The sequence below is a fragment of the Diospyros lotus genome, chromosome 9, assembly GCF_014633365.1.
Source record: "Diospyros lotus cultivar Yz01 chromosome 9, ASM1463336v1, whole genome shotgun sequence".
Classification (NCBI taxonomy): Eukaryota; Viridiplantae; Streptophyta; class Magnoliopsida; order Ericales; family Ebenaceae; genus Diospyros; species Diospyros lotus.
Genome location: NC_068346.1, coordinates 23,165,282 through 23,179,611, shown reverse-complemented (window position 1 = coordinate 23,179,611; position 14,330 = coordinate 23,165,282).

The following is a 14,330-nucleotide window of genomic DNA, read 5'->3' as shown; positions in this document are numbered from 1 at the left end:
TGTGGTTTGTATTACATCTTGTGGGTTATAAATAGCTCACTTGGTTGCACTTGTAAGGGGGATTATTAGTCTTGAATCAAATCTTAGTTGTTTTCTTAGATTTTCTCTTTGAGAATTGCTCTTGTTCTCTCTTCTTTTCTCTATTGTCTTCTCTTGTGATCTTACTTTCTTTCTTTCTTCTCTTGAATTCTTATGTCATTTATTGTTACTTTATTATCCACCACCTAAATGGCCGGTTAATTTCTGCCTTTAAATTTTTGTAATTTTAATTCACGTCTTTTTATTATCCACCGCTTAAATGGCCGGTTAATTTCTACTATTTTAATTCCTGTAATTTAAATTCTATTATTTAAATTACGCCATTTAAATTTCTGTCAATTAACTTTCAAATGGATATGAGTAGCTAAATCCAATCTCGGGTTAAGGCAAGGATAGTGTCCAACGCCAATGATTCCCAAAGAAAGCTGTTCTTTAAATGAGTGACATTAATTTAAATTTCAGTATGAGTGTGTATTAATTATTGAGAAATCACTAGGTTTGGATTGGAGCGTAAGCCTAACTTAGAGCTTTCATGCCATGCATAGGAGTTACTAGAACTGGAAACTCTATCATACCCAAACCCGGATGATTAATTTAGTTATTTTGTGTATTAATTGCAATTGGATTTATGGTAGTTGCTTAAATTAGAATATCACATATCATGTATGGGAATTGCTTAAATTAGAACTATCACCATCTCTAATTGCATTTAATAACAAACCCTTATATCTAAAATTAAATTAATGTTTCTAATCTTTTCTGCTAAAAATTGGGGATCAACGAGTTGGTGCTGAAATTGTTTTAACTCAAGTCCTATCCAATTTCATATTCTCACATTTAGCGTTTATTTCAACTTTTTCCTTGCTTTATTTCCTAGTATCTGTTATCTAAAAATCCATAAAAAAATCTTGTTTCTAATTTGTCCAAATGCGTGTGCGTGTGTGTGACATTCTTTTTCTTTTGCCATAAATAAATCTCTCAATGGACGACTTGGACTCATCCAGAAAATACAAATTTAAATTTGGACTACAACTGCACTCGTACACTGATAAGTATAAATCTCTCACCAAAATAAAGAAAAAAATATAAAAAATTTATTGTGTTTTAATTGCATGGTGAGAGTGTAGCCAAAAATGGCGTAACAACCTGCCTTATAACCCTTACTTCTCCATTATCATTCAACCATTGCAGCTTGTATGTGTGGGGATGCTTTGTTGTTGCTAAATTCAATTTTTTCACCAAAGTATTGGAAGCAACATTAGTGTAGCTTCCTCCATCTATAATCACTCCACACACTTTTCCATTGACTGTACACCTTATGGAAGACGTTCTCACATTGCTCATTATCTATCTTTGCTTGTAAGTTCAAGAAGCATCGAATCACAAGCGATTCCCCCTCATTAGTATGTAAATTATCTTCATCCACACACTCATTTTCTTCCTCCACTGTTGCCTCATCTTGACTCTCTACTTCCCCTTGTGATCCCCCAAGAACCATCACTCTTTTATTTGGACATTCGGAAGCAATATGTCCGTGGCCAAGACATTTAAAACACTTGGTGTCTCAGCTCCTCTTTGGAGGATTAGGATCACCCACTTTCGCCTTCTCTTTACTGACACTTGCTGGTTGTTTGTTAGAGTCCCCTCTTTCCACTCGTTTTGCTTTCCAATTTGAAACTACTCCTAGTGGTGTAAAGGATGAGTTGCTCATTTTATTACCAACTTGTCGAGACACCCCTTGCTTAGTTGGATTGTGTTTCAGTTATCTCTCCACCTTAATGGCAAGTTTAATTATATCCTCCAAGAACACAAAAGGTTGTAACTCCATCGTGTTGGTAATTTCTCTATTTAATCCCCCTAAGAACCTAGCAATGGTCTGCTCTTGAGGTTCTTGTAACTCACATCTCATCATTAACACCTCAAATTCTTTAACATAATCCTCAACACACATCCCACATTGCCTGAGACTTTGCAATCTAATATACAATTCCTACCTACAGTATTCGGGAACAAAACATTTTTTCGTTACACATTTCATAACCCTCTAACTCCTAATATCCTCTTCTCCATCTCTCATACATTGTGCTTTTAAGTTCTCCCACCATAGATTAACATAATCTGTAAATTCAAGAGCTGCAAGTTTGTATTTTCTTACCTCAGAATGCTCTTGATACTCGAATACTTTCTCCACTCACTACACCCACCCTATGTACTATTCCGTTGAGTTAGTTCCCTTAAATGGTGGAATCTTCATCTTGATGTTGATTCCTAGATCTCTTTGCTGCCTCATATGCCATGGTTGTTCAACCACGCTGTCTTCATCTCCAGTTTCATCTTCTTCTCTCTCATCTTTATGGATGACCCTTCTTGGTGCTTGAGGAACGCGTTGCTGTTGTGGAGGTTGTTGAACTCCCATCCTCTCAAATGCTTGAGTCAAGTGAGTAAATTGCTCCATCATCTCTTCTTGCCTTCGTTGGAGACCTGGATATGTTTTAGTCGGGTTGAGAGATAATCATGTATGATGTTATTTAAGGTATCATTTATTTGTTATTTGAGGTACTTAGTGATTATCCCTTGATGATTAGTCTCCATGTATTTAAGTATTGAAATATGTAATGGTACGAATTCTTGTGTTATATTTAAAGTGAATTCAGTTATGTACCATATCAGGTTTTGATTATTACTTCCGCAGTTGGAAATGATATGCGGGGGGTTTTGTTTGGAAATTCGGTACTTGAGGTTTAAGATATGTACCGAGAAAAAAAAAAGAATTTATGTATATTTTGGGCCCCGGCATAGTGACACGCTCGGTAAGAAAAAGCTGGGTGTTACAGTTGGTATCAGAGCTTAACCCTATTTGGAGATTTAGGGAAAAGCATCTTAGAGACTTATGAGACTCGGATACAATTGGTAAAAGTGCTTAACCCTATTTGGAGATTTAGGGAATAGTAACTTGGAGACTTAGGAGCAGTCTGATTTGGAGACTTAAGGATTTGATATTGATGGAACCAATTAGTAGGAACACCAAGTTGAGGCTTATGGGGAAAAGAGACTGATGGTTTGTAGAACGAAATCCCTACTTAGAGATTCGGGGATTGTCTATTGAAGTCTTAGAGGTTATTGATTTGAGGATCTAATCTTGCTAAGAGATAGAATAGCTGGTTGGGATGATCTAGCTATGAAAGATAGGGTCCGATGATATGGTTCGGACGTAAGGATGATTCAGTAACCTTGATTATTGGATTTAAGTATAGGTATAGTGGAAGTGCATGTCTAGGAAATTTTTGGCTAGGGAAAGACTTGGTATTTAAGTGTGTCTGTTTGTGACCCACCTCTCTTTCTTGGGAACTTATCCATTGTACTATTCATGTACATACACTATTCCAGTATACGATTACTATTCATGGTGAGTTAAGATTGAATGATATGTATTTTCGAAGATCATTTAGTGTCTTGAAAATAAGATATGTAGATCAGGGATCCAACGGATTAGGTCAAACGAGAGGCCAAAGATAGCCAAGTGATGGTGTGTGAGTTGCGCCAATTGATGAGGTGATAGTGGTGCAACCAATGTGACTCGCAGGGACGGGATAAGGAACTCTAGCAGCGTGATGGCACTACTGGTTCGGTGTTTGCAGTGACAGATCTGGATCTAGGGACCCACGTGCAGAGGGCTGATGGATGGCTGAGGTAAGGTATGAGAGGCCCGATCGAGGCATCACAGCAGACTGCATGGGAGACGATCAGATGCTGAAGATCTAGGGTAACACAGTAGGGTTTGTACCTTGTATGGGGTTCAAGTTCCAATGGTTTAGGATGCGAGGTGTGCCACTAGCTGAGGTTGAAAGAGGCCGGAAGCCTAGGGAATCAACCCAAAATGAGATGGATTAAATATGGATTGAGTGTCCTATTTGAAGAATTGCATCAGGGTTCGTGGTTATCTTGGGAGTCGATGACACGACAAACATTGCAAGGCTCAAGAGGTAGAATACCCTAGTGCCTAGTATGATAATACTAAGTGAGATCATGAGATGGTCGTATTTGCAATTGCCTCAAAGAAAAAGTTGGGTTGCAAAGGAAAAGCTACCCGACGTATGAAATGGACATGGTAGATGCATGCTTGTGAGCTGTTGAAACGCTACCTATGAGGTGATGAAATCACCGGCCGTGATGAGGGCCTAGAGTGAATGTTCTTGCAGAAAGAGTTAAACTCGTGGCAACGATAGTGAATGATAGTTCTAGGAGGACTACGATAAGACCGTGCAATTTTCACTCGAGACGTACCCATGTGAGGGTTGACGTATGGTGTAGGAGTAAGCCTACTATGTGATCGAGGTGATAATGACAGCGTGTGCTGGCTGATGGTAAGTGTAGTGCCTAGGAAGAACTAATTTAATGGTCATGTGTTGATAGTCAACTGGATCTGAAGAACAAAATGCGAGAGTCAGTAGATTCTTGGTAAATGAGATTTCAGGTAGTGGAGCATGGGTAGTCCAAAACCTTGACGATGAATTGTGAGATGGAAACCTCGGTTCAAGGGAAAGTCTGGATACCAAAAAGAAAGGAGTTGTTTGATAGGTCGTATCGACCGTAAAGGATGATAAGGAGACCTAGTCAACAGAAATTGTGACTACGTTTGAGGGTGCCAAATGGACCTACGAAATCAAGAAAAGTTGCTGGTGGTCAACCTGACGAGGAGAACTTGAAAGCATCATGATGAATGGTAGATTGAGAGCCATAGTTGTAAAGAAATCAAGTTCTTGGGAGATGATTGGAACTAGATATCGTGATCGGATATGAGATCTTTCAAGGTGAATTGGTTTGAGATTCTAGAGGAATTTCTTGAAAGAATTGATTGAGGATCTAAAGGATCATGAGGGGACTTTAGAGTTTTCAAGAAGAAATCCAACAAGGATTTGGGTACCGTAGGTGACGAAAGTACCTACTTGCTGTAGCTGGTAGTACAGTTATGGATTATCATCTTGAAGGTTGTGAGAACCTTTAATGTGATTGATAGGATCGAGTGATGGAAGATGTGCCAGGATGACATGTCATAGTAGGAGCTGCGACCTAAATTAATTAAAGATTTGAGATTTTCGATTATGGAGAATGGAACTCTCGTATGGCTAGACGGTTTGTCTAGGTAGCCTGGTAGGCAAATTGGGAGATGTATAGTTGGACAATCATTAAAGTGATGTCAGCATATTATGATTATAAGGAGCCTGTTGATATGTGGTACAAGCACTTGCAGTCAATGAAAAGCTGTGAGAAAGTTAAGGTAATGAGAGAAATACCAAGATATATTCTCGGAAGATTTATCGGGATTATTTCTTAATGATGAAATCCAAATTTGCCAATGATAACTCGAGGATATTAGGTGCTTAGCTATAAGTGGCTTGATTGAGGATGTAAATTATCAAGCTTTGAATAAGGTGATAATTAAGATTCGGTATCTTTTACCTCGAATTTGATGAATTATTAACCAGCTGCAAGAGGCTGTGATGTTTTTATGATTGATGTGTAATCGAGGTTAAGATAAGGGAATGAGGCATTCTGGATACAACATTTGAGTCATGATTTGAAGTAATCTGATGATTTGACCAATGTATCATATGCATTGAAGTCGCGTTGGTAATTGTGTCTATTGATGATATGCTAGTATACTCCTCGGATAAGGAAATGCATGTGGAACGTTGAGGATAATATTGGGATCTCTTAGGGAACGTCACGATGGATGCTGTGACCAAGATTGGCTTGCTAGGTCATAAACAAACCATGAAAGAAATGATGAGAGCATGAGGCTCTATGTTAGTGAACGAGATCAAAGTTGATTGCCATAAGCACCGTAAGCTTAGGAAGTTCCGAAAAGTTGGATGCCCTAATAGATTTCGGGAAACGAATCGAATGTTTTGAAAAGAGGTTGATCCATGTAAAAGTTGGTAACTTGAGTAAATGTAACTCCGAAAAGGATCGAGGATCCATGAAATTTGGAGATTTAGACTGGTGCTGGAAGAAGAACTAAAAGTGACAGGATTCGAGTCAAATTACAACTCTCAAAGACGGGACAAGGATGCTCCAGCATGACGATAACACTACGGGTGTGTGGCCTGTAATAGCGGATCTGAGGCTAGGGACCAAGGCAGAAGGCTAGTAATGAGCTCATGACTACTAATTACCGAAGCAGCTGGGCTGGCACGCGGTGAGGGTGGGACCCCTGGGTATGAGTTGCTTAGTGAACTGCCAAGCAGACAGTCAGACGCCAAAGTTTAGGTAACACCGTGAATGTTATGTCTTGACTAGGCTTCAAGTCCCAAGGGACTGGAGCACTGTAATAGGATCCCTAAATTGTCTAAAGATAGGTGGCAAACTGTTGTTAGGGGTTCGGGATGGGACTCTCTGAAATAGTTGTGTCCTTGATAAGACTCGTGAAGAGAGTCCAATGAGAATGATCTGTCGGATGCAGTGAGAGCTTGTGATAGCTCAAAAGATATGGTTGCGTGTTAATGCAACATAGATGGGTGATCATGTATGAATCATGCCAAGGCACAAAGAGAACTACCCGATGTAAGACTTAGAGCTAGCAGCTGTGATATGTGCTCTTGAGGTTATGGAGGCACTATCGATATGGTGGGATCTTAATGTGCTCACGAACCACGAGGAGCCTTAGGTATGGGTTCTCGTAGAAGGAGCTGAATGAGATGTAGCGACAATGGATGGAGTTCCTTGAGAACTATGACTACACTACTTCGTATCACCGGGGCGTGCGGTAAGGTGCCCGATGCATGACTTGGTGGATAGCTGTGAGTGTCAGATGTTGGAGGCTTGTTGGCCTACTGACTGTGAGTGTAGTGCTGAAGGGATCGTCTATTTTTATCATTGGTCTAACGGTTTAGCTGGATTTGGTGAACGAGATACGAAATGTATGTATGGTTGACAAGTGTACTTGTCTATGGATTGATGATCGTGGCCAGCCCAAGGGTTCTAACTTTCAAGATACGTGATGGCATTCTCAAGTTTCGGGGTAGGATGTGTGTGCCTAAAAGTTTGGAAGATGTGTGGTCGCTTGTAAAGAGCCACATCAAGAAATTTTGTGAATAAACACGACATGCTTGTAGGCATTGAATGTGTAATTGATGCAAGCTAGGGTGTTTTCTAAGGATTGAATCGATAATGTGATCGAGGTATTCAAGTAATGAGTTGAGTTTGGTCTTAGTTACTTGATTGGTCGGATGAAAATTTTGAGAATGAAATTTCTTTAAGGAGGGGTGAATGTAATACCCAAGAAATTCGGATTAAATGAGAATAAGTATTTTATTAGAAAAATGGAATTTCAAGGAAGATTGGTATCTAAATAGCCAAAAAAAGTGACCGAATCGACTGTAGGGAGTGCCCTGAAGCCGAGATGTCAAAGAAAATGGTACGGTATTGACGAGCATCTCGAGATAGGATTTATGCTATTAAAAGAAGTCAGAACTGAGATAGTTTTCGGTATAGCTAAAATGTAGCTATGATTTAGGCTTCAAAACCAAATTGTCATAGGGGACTTCTGGGAAGTCAACAAAATCCTGAGGGGGCTTCGATTTTTCGTAAAGATCAACCCTGTGGTGGTTTCAGGATGAATCAAGGGTCCCGCGAGGGCGCAGGGATGAAATCGGTATTTATCGAGTAATTATCGATTATTAATTTTGGAGATTGGGTGGCTTGATGGTATTAAATGAAAGCCTTGCAGGGCATAAGTGCAATTATTTAATCCTTAGGTGTGATTAAGGAAAAAGTAAAGAAAAGAAGAAAAAAGGAAAAGAAAAGAAAAAAAATGAGAAAAAAATCCTGGAAAATCTTAGAAAAATAGGAAATAGATATTTATTAATACTTTGGAGGTTTTGGCAAGAAAAGTGGTTCGGGCACGTGTTTCGAGGTTGGGATGATGTGCGAGAATCAAGTCGATGCATAAGAATCGAGGCAATGCACAAAAATCAAGGTAGTGTGTGAGATCCGAGATGGTGCGCTAGAATCGAGGAGGTGCACGCATTTCGAGGTCAAAGCACACATACCGAAGAAGTCTGAGATGCTAAGTTAAGGGTGCTTTGAGGATTGAGATTGAGTGTCTCGTGCAAATTTTGAGGTTTGGCACGCAAATTGAGGCGATGCGCATTTTTTGAGGTGTTCTGGATTTTGGGCATCAGGTGAGTGGTTTTTCCTCAAAAACTTATATATGATATGATGGGTTATGTTATGCATGATATTCATAAAAGTTATGAGCATTTTGTCATATTTGTTCATATATTATTGCATGAAAATGCGTGATTTTCATATGGCATGATGTTATTGGCATATCGATACTTGTGCATGGGATTGGGATGTCACCCCTATAGTGTAGCCATAATTCCCCAAGGGCAATTGATGGAATAACATTAGGATTATCCTACCAAGGGTGTCAGGATTCTACCTAGGGTTTCGTGCCGGGCTGGGCCTATGAAGTTACATTAAGGTAAACATTTGTTCATGTATTTGTATCATGCATTCATGTATATGTTTTTAAACCCTCACTAGAAGATTCATCTTCTAATCGGGTTAGGCCCTTGGAACATTCAAACGTTCCAGTTAGGATTTGCAAATACGGCAAGGAGATGATTAAGACGTAACGGCACGTGATGACGTGGCCAATGGATTTGGTGACTTGTTCCGATATTTTGCTCCTGTATGAAGATTCGGATATGTTTTAGTCGGGTTGAGAGATAATCATGTATGATGTTATTTAAGGTATCATTTATTTGTTATTTGAGGTACTTAGTGATTATCCCTTGATGATTAGTCTCCATGTATTTAAGTATTGAAAGATGTAATGGTACGAATTCTTGTGTTATATTTAAAGTGAATTCATTTATGTAACATATCAGGTTTTGATTATTGTTTCCGCAATTGTAAATGATATGCTAGGGGTTTTGTTTGGAAATTCAGTACTTGAGGTTTAAGATATGTACCGAGAAAAAAAAAAGAATTTATGTATATTTTGGGCCCTGACATAGTGACACACTCGGTAAGAAAAAGTGGGGTGTTACACTTGGGCTTGTTCGAAAAACTTGGGCCTGGTAGATGGGCTGACTACTTGGGCTTGATCATGGAGTGTTTATGTTGCATTCTGGTCCTTGGGCTTCTAAGCAAATGAACAATATGATTAATTTGGGCTTTAATTCCTTCACTTTGAATTCTAATTCTTTCAAATGGGATGGAGTCTTCCTAATAAATAACTCAAGTTTCTTTTGAAATTGTTTAATCCTTGAACGAGTAATTGGCCCAAGACTTGGAGTTTCATTCTCTTAGACAACCCTTGCCTTTTCATCTTTACCATTCACATCATAAATCCTTGGTTGTGGAAGGGTTGACTTGCAAAGGCCTATGTGGTTATTTTGGTAACTATTTCATGGTTCTCATTTATATAAATTGAATGTCAAATAGGGTTTTGCATCACCCTATCTTCCTTTGGTGAATGATGCTTTATTTGGTAGGATTGAGGATATGCAAGGGGTTGATGTTGCCTTACATGGGTTTTGCTCTCTTAGAAATGTTGTTGTGAGTAGTCGTGAGTTATACATGAGAAGTCTTTACCAATACACATGGTTGTTATGACTCATGATGCATGGAGCTTGTGTATGAAAAGGGTTTTAAAATTTCTAAAGGTTTCATGATGCGCGTGACGAAAAAGGTCCACAAGATATATCCATAGAGAGAGCTTTGGCTCAGAGATGGACTTCGGTCTTATGGTTTTGGACTTCGATCCCATGGTTATGGTTTTAAAAGATTGGATATGAGCATGAATGCATGTTTTATCTGGTTATCATTTAAAGTAATGTGACAAGGTGGGGCGTGAATGCCTTAAATGTTATTTATGATTCTTAATGCTTCTTGACATCCATGATTCTCATGCTCACTTTCTTTCAATTATACTTACTGAGTTTTGTGGCTCATATTTATTTTTCTCATTCCATGATGTAATTGTAATTAGAGATTTTTCAAGTGGAATTAAGAGAAAATTTAGGGGGTTAATGTGTAATTTTCTTTAACTTATAATGTAATATATATAGTTATATATATATACATGTGTGTGGTGTGAGTGTGCTTATGGAAGCTGCCGAGAAGCTTCATGGCCGAATTGCTTGGAGTAGTGGCCAAGTCTTACTGAAAGAGTGGTGGCCAAGGCGCTTAAGTCGGTAGGTAGCCTATAAATAGAGGGAAAATGGTAGCAAAATGGAGAAATGGAAACGGAATGGAAATGAAGAAGTCGAGGAAGCAAGCAGGCCGAGAGCTTGAGGGAGTGGCCGAGGGCTTGAGGAATTGAGAGGGAGTGCTGGGAGCGATGCTAGTGGCCAAGCAGTGAGGTTGACCAAAAGCGGCCGGAGTAGGTCGCAACAGCAAGCGACAACCATGGCTGCAAACTGTTGCGGCAACGCAACAGCCTGTAGTGGTCGCGACTAGCAGCGGTAGGCGGCTGGAGAGGCCGGCAGCAACAACCGGTGGATGGTGCGTGGGTGGGGTGGCCGAGAAGCTGGTTCGCTCATAGGAAGAGCAGGGGAGGAAGAAGAAAGAAAGAAGAAAAAAGAAAGAAAGAAAAAGAAAATGGAGGAAAAATGAGAAAATAAGAAGAAAATTAGCAAAAAATTAGGAAAAGGCTTCCAAAAAATTCCAAAAAATTCTGATGATTAATTTGAGGCTAAAGGAGCATGCCAAATCCAGGAAATTATTCATATGTGCATTTTGAGACTTAGCACGCATTACGAGGCACAAATCAACTTTTCGAATAAGGTGAGTGGTTCGATTTCAGTCTTACCCTTTGTCTTGAAAGTGGTTTGGTGTGTGTGTGATGGGTTCAGGTGAACGATTCTACCTTCCTAAGCTTAGGTTGCATGTATTTGAACCAGTTCTAGCAAGCGATTATACCCTCCAGAATTTGGTTTATATCGTGTAGGCGTTTTACTTAAGTACTTGTGGCATCATATGCATATTGAACATGTGGTATATTGCATCAACTATTTTTACCTATAAAAGAGTTGGTGCATAGCATGTGATTTTCATATCATTATGGTGTTGAATTCGTGTCGTTGTTATGTCCGTGGGGCAACGAGATGAGGTCTGCTTGGGAATGGGGCAAGGTTAATCCCGATGATCGGGTGACGTGGATGGGCACTCAGGAATTAAGTATGTCGCGGAAAGGTCAATCCCAATGGTGTGTGGAATGGATTTTCCACGAGAGGTTGAGGATGTCAGGGAGATTTCTCAAGTTAGACGTGTTGCATGTTGTCGTTGTTTGTATATGCCATGTTCGTAATCATTCATGAATTCAGTAAATTGTATCATGCCATCACTTAGATGTTTTATCATCTAATCTGAGTTATGCCCCTAGAACCTTTAACGTTCCAACCAGGGACTGCTGCGAAGGCGAGGACGTGGCCAGTTGAGGGCCGACGGTATTTAGCGTGATAGTGTTGTTATCATTTTGTAATGTTGTAATACTTATTTTGGTATGGAAACACTATGTATGAACCTCGTGGTAGGCCATGGTATTATGATATTATTATATCCGCTGCGTACTATTATGACTCGTTTAGTTTGAGACTATCGATCTTGTTAGTTAAACGAGAAAGACTGGGGTTTTCGGGATCTTATGTGCATGTGAAGATAGTTCTTGGAATCACCGCGGGTGTCGGCCTGTGTGTGCATGTGAAGATTGTTCTTGATGCACCGTGCGTGACGAAATTGAAAAAAAAAAGATTCTCGAAAATTCCCTTATAATGACACGCCTGGCGAGATGCGGTGTTACACATTCAATTTGAATCATTTGTGGGTTTTCGAAGCATAAAATCATACGCATAAAATTAGGATTTTAATAACAATGAGCTCAATTATAACCTCCACTTTTCAATGGCTAAGTAAGAATCTCAGCTTTTACAAGAGTAGCTGTAATATTTACATGAGGCTTTTTCACAACTAGGCTTAGCCACAACCACTGCCTTTTAAGGATGAGACATAACCTCTTACAAGTTTTATAAATTTGTGAAATGATTTCTTAAGAGAAAAAACATAAGATAATACAATGATTACAAACATTCTCTTGAACAATAAGAGAGTTATAAGAATATGAATGAATGAATAAAGCACTTAACTCTCTTATATCTAGTATCTGGTTTAAGAGGATCTACAAGAAAACTTTAACAGATAATTGGCTTAAAGTGAAGGAAGAATGACCGTGGAAGACTTTCACTCAAGCAACAAGGTTTGGTCTGAAAAACAAATTCAGCTTAGTTGTGTTTAGGTCTAGCTCGACATTTTCTCATGCTCAGTTGACAACAGCTCAGGCTTCCTAAACATCTACTCTATTGACCAACCAACAAAAAACAACCCTGATCACGTATAGCACTTGCCCTTTTATAGAAGCTTGAAACTTGAAATTTGTCTTGATACATGCACATATTCATAGATTCTTTGATTTGACTGATAACAGTCAAATTAGTTAGAAACCATTGGGGTACGCCATCTTTAACACTCACACTTCCTTCTTACATTCAACTATTCCACACTTTTGAGAGGCTAACTTATGCATCAGAGGGCCTGCATAGAGATCCACACCTGCACCCTAATCGATTCTCTTTCCAGGCAGGTCATCTATCGCTTGGAGGGGTCATCCATCACTGTCACTCTCTCTCGGGTAGTCATCCATCGCTTGGAAGGGTCATCCATCATTGTCACTCTCCCCTAGGTGAGTCATCCATTATTTGGATAAGCCACCCTTGTGTCATCTTAAGATGGTCTCCCATACCTAAATTAGTTGTTGTAGTTCGATAATAACAATTGGCATCGTATGTGGAAACCAACAAAAGGCCAAGAAGCAACTCACTCGCCATGGGACAAACCCGAAGTAGCTGATATACCCTTTCTCGTCGTGCACAATCACCACAATGAGAGACCCTCTCTCATGTGAAAGATCACCCTCGGTCTACTAGTTAGGGCTAGCTGCCCCTTACCCATCAGCCTCCCTATGAGGGTCAATTACCCTTTACGTATCAGTCCACCCATGAGGGCTAGCTACCCCTCACCCATTAGTCCTCTCAAGAGGGTCAGCTCCCCCTCATCCATTAGTCTTCGATGAGGGCTAACTGCCCCTCACCCATCAGTCTTCCCCTGAGGGTCATCCACCCCTACTCATCAGCAACTGCCCTTCCCAGGGCCTCCATACCCATTGGAGATCTAGTTCCAAGTTCCACCCTTCAACACCTCGCATGTCCTTCTAGGACCCTATTTTCTTAAACTCGTCGACTCAAGTGAATAGGTTATATCTATGGTTCCCCAGGCTGTGTATGAATACCTACGATAGTAGCACGCTAAGGGAATGCAAGCCCTACATGAAGTGGTAAGAATGTTGCAAAGTTTGGTTCTTCATGGCTCGATGCCAACCACCTTGAGGAAATTTATACTAGAAACAACTTCGTCACATGGGGCTTGTCAAGAGGTACCATGAAATAGTTCTTATCAGGGGGGGCACTCCTGGAACTCATTCTCAATCTGCTACTTGGTATAATCAACCAAAGTCTCATACACGGGGGGCTCATGCCCAAGCTTTCCCCCGATGGGGAAACTAAGGAGGGGCCAATCATCGAAGGGTAAGTAGGCAAAGCCCTTATAGGGGGAAGTACTTTGAAACTGTGGCTAGCACCCCCACGAAGAGGGATCAGAACTCTCCTAAACTAGTAATAAGGCAGAATAATTAAACTAATAACAACCCTTTGACCTTTAGTGCTTGGGAGGCAACAAATATGAAGAAAATGACTAAGCAGGTGTTGCAACAAAATAAGTTATTACCGATCTTAGAGGAACAATCCCAAGAGAGACTACCATTTGTGGCAGATAAAATGGACAAGCCCTTGCCAAGGAAGTTTTAAGATGCCCCAAATAACCCCTTACTAGGGCAAAGACGACCCTTATAATCACATGCAGAATTATGAGTCTTTGATGATGCTCCATGAATGGGATGATGAGATAATGTGTAGGGCCTTCCCATTAACCCTAGTTGGACATGCTCAGGCTTGGTTTAATAGTTTACCAGAAGCATCCATTTCCTTATTTGAGCAGCTAAAGGTGAAATTTATTAAAGTGTTCACTATTAATAGCCAGGGGAAGAAAGACGCAACATATCTCCTTAGCATTCGGTAGGGAGCCAAAGAGACCCTCTAATAATATGTGGATAGGTTTCGGAATGTCACCCTTGAGGTTCATGATTTATCGATTGAAGTGGCAGTGTC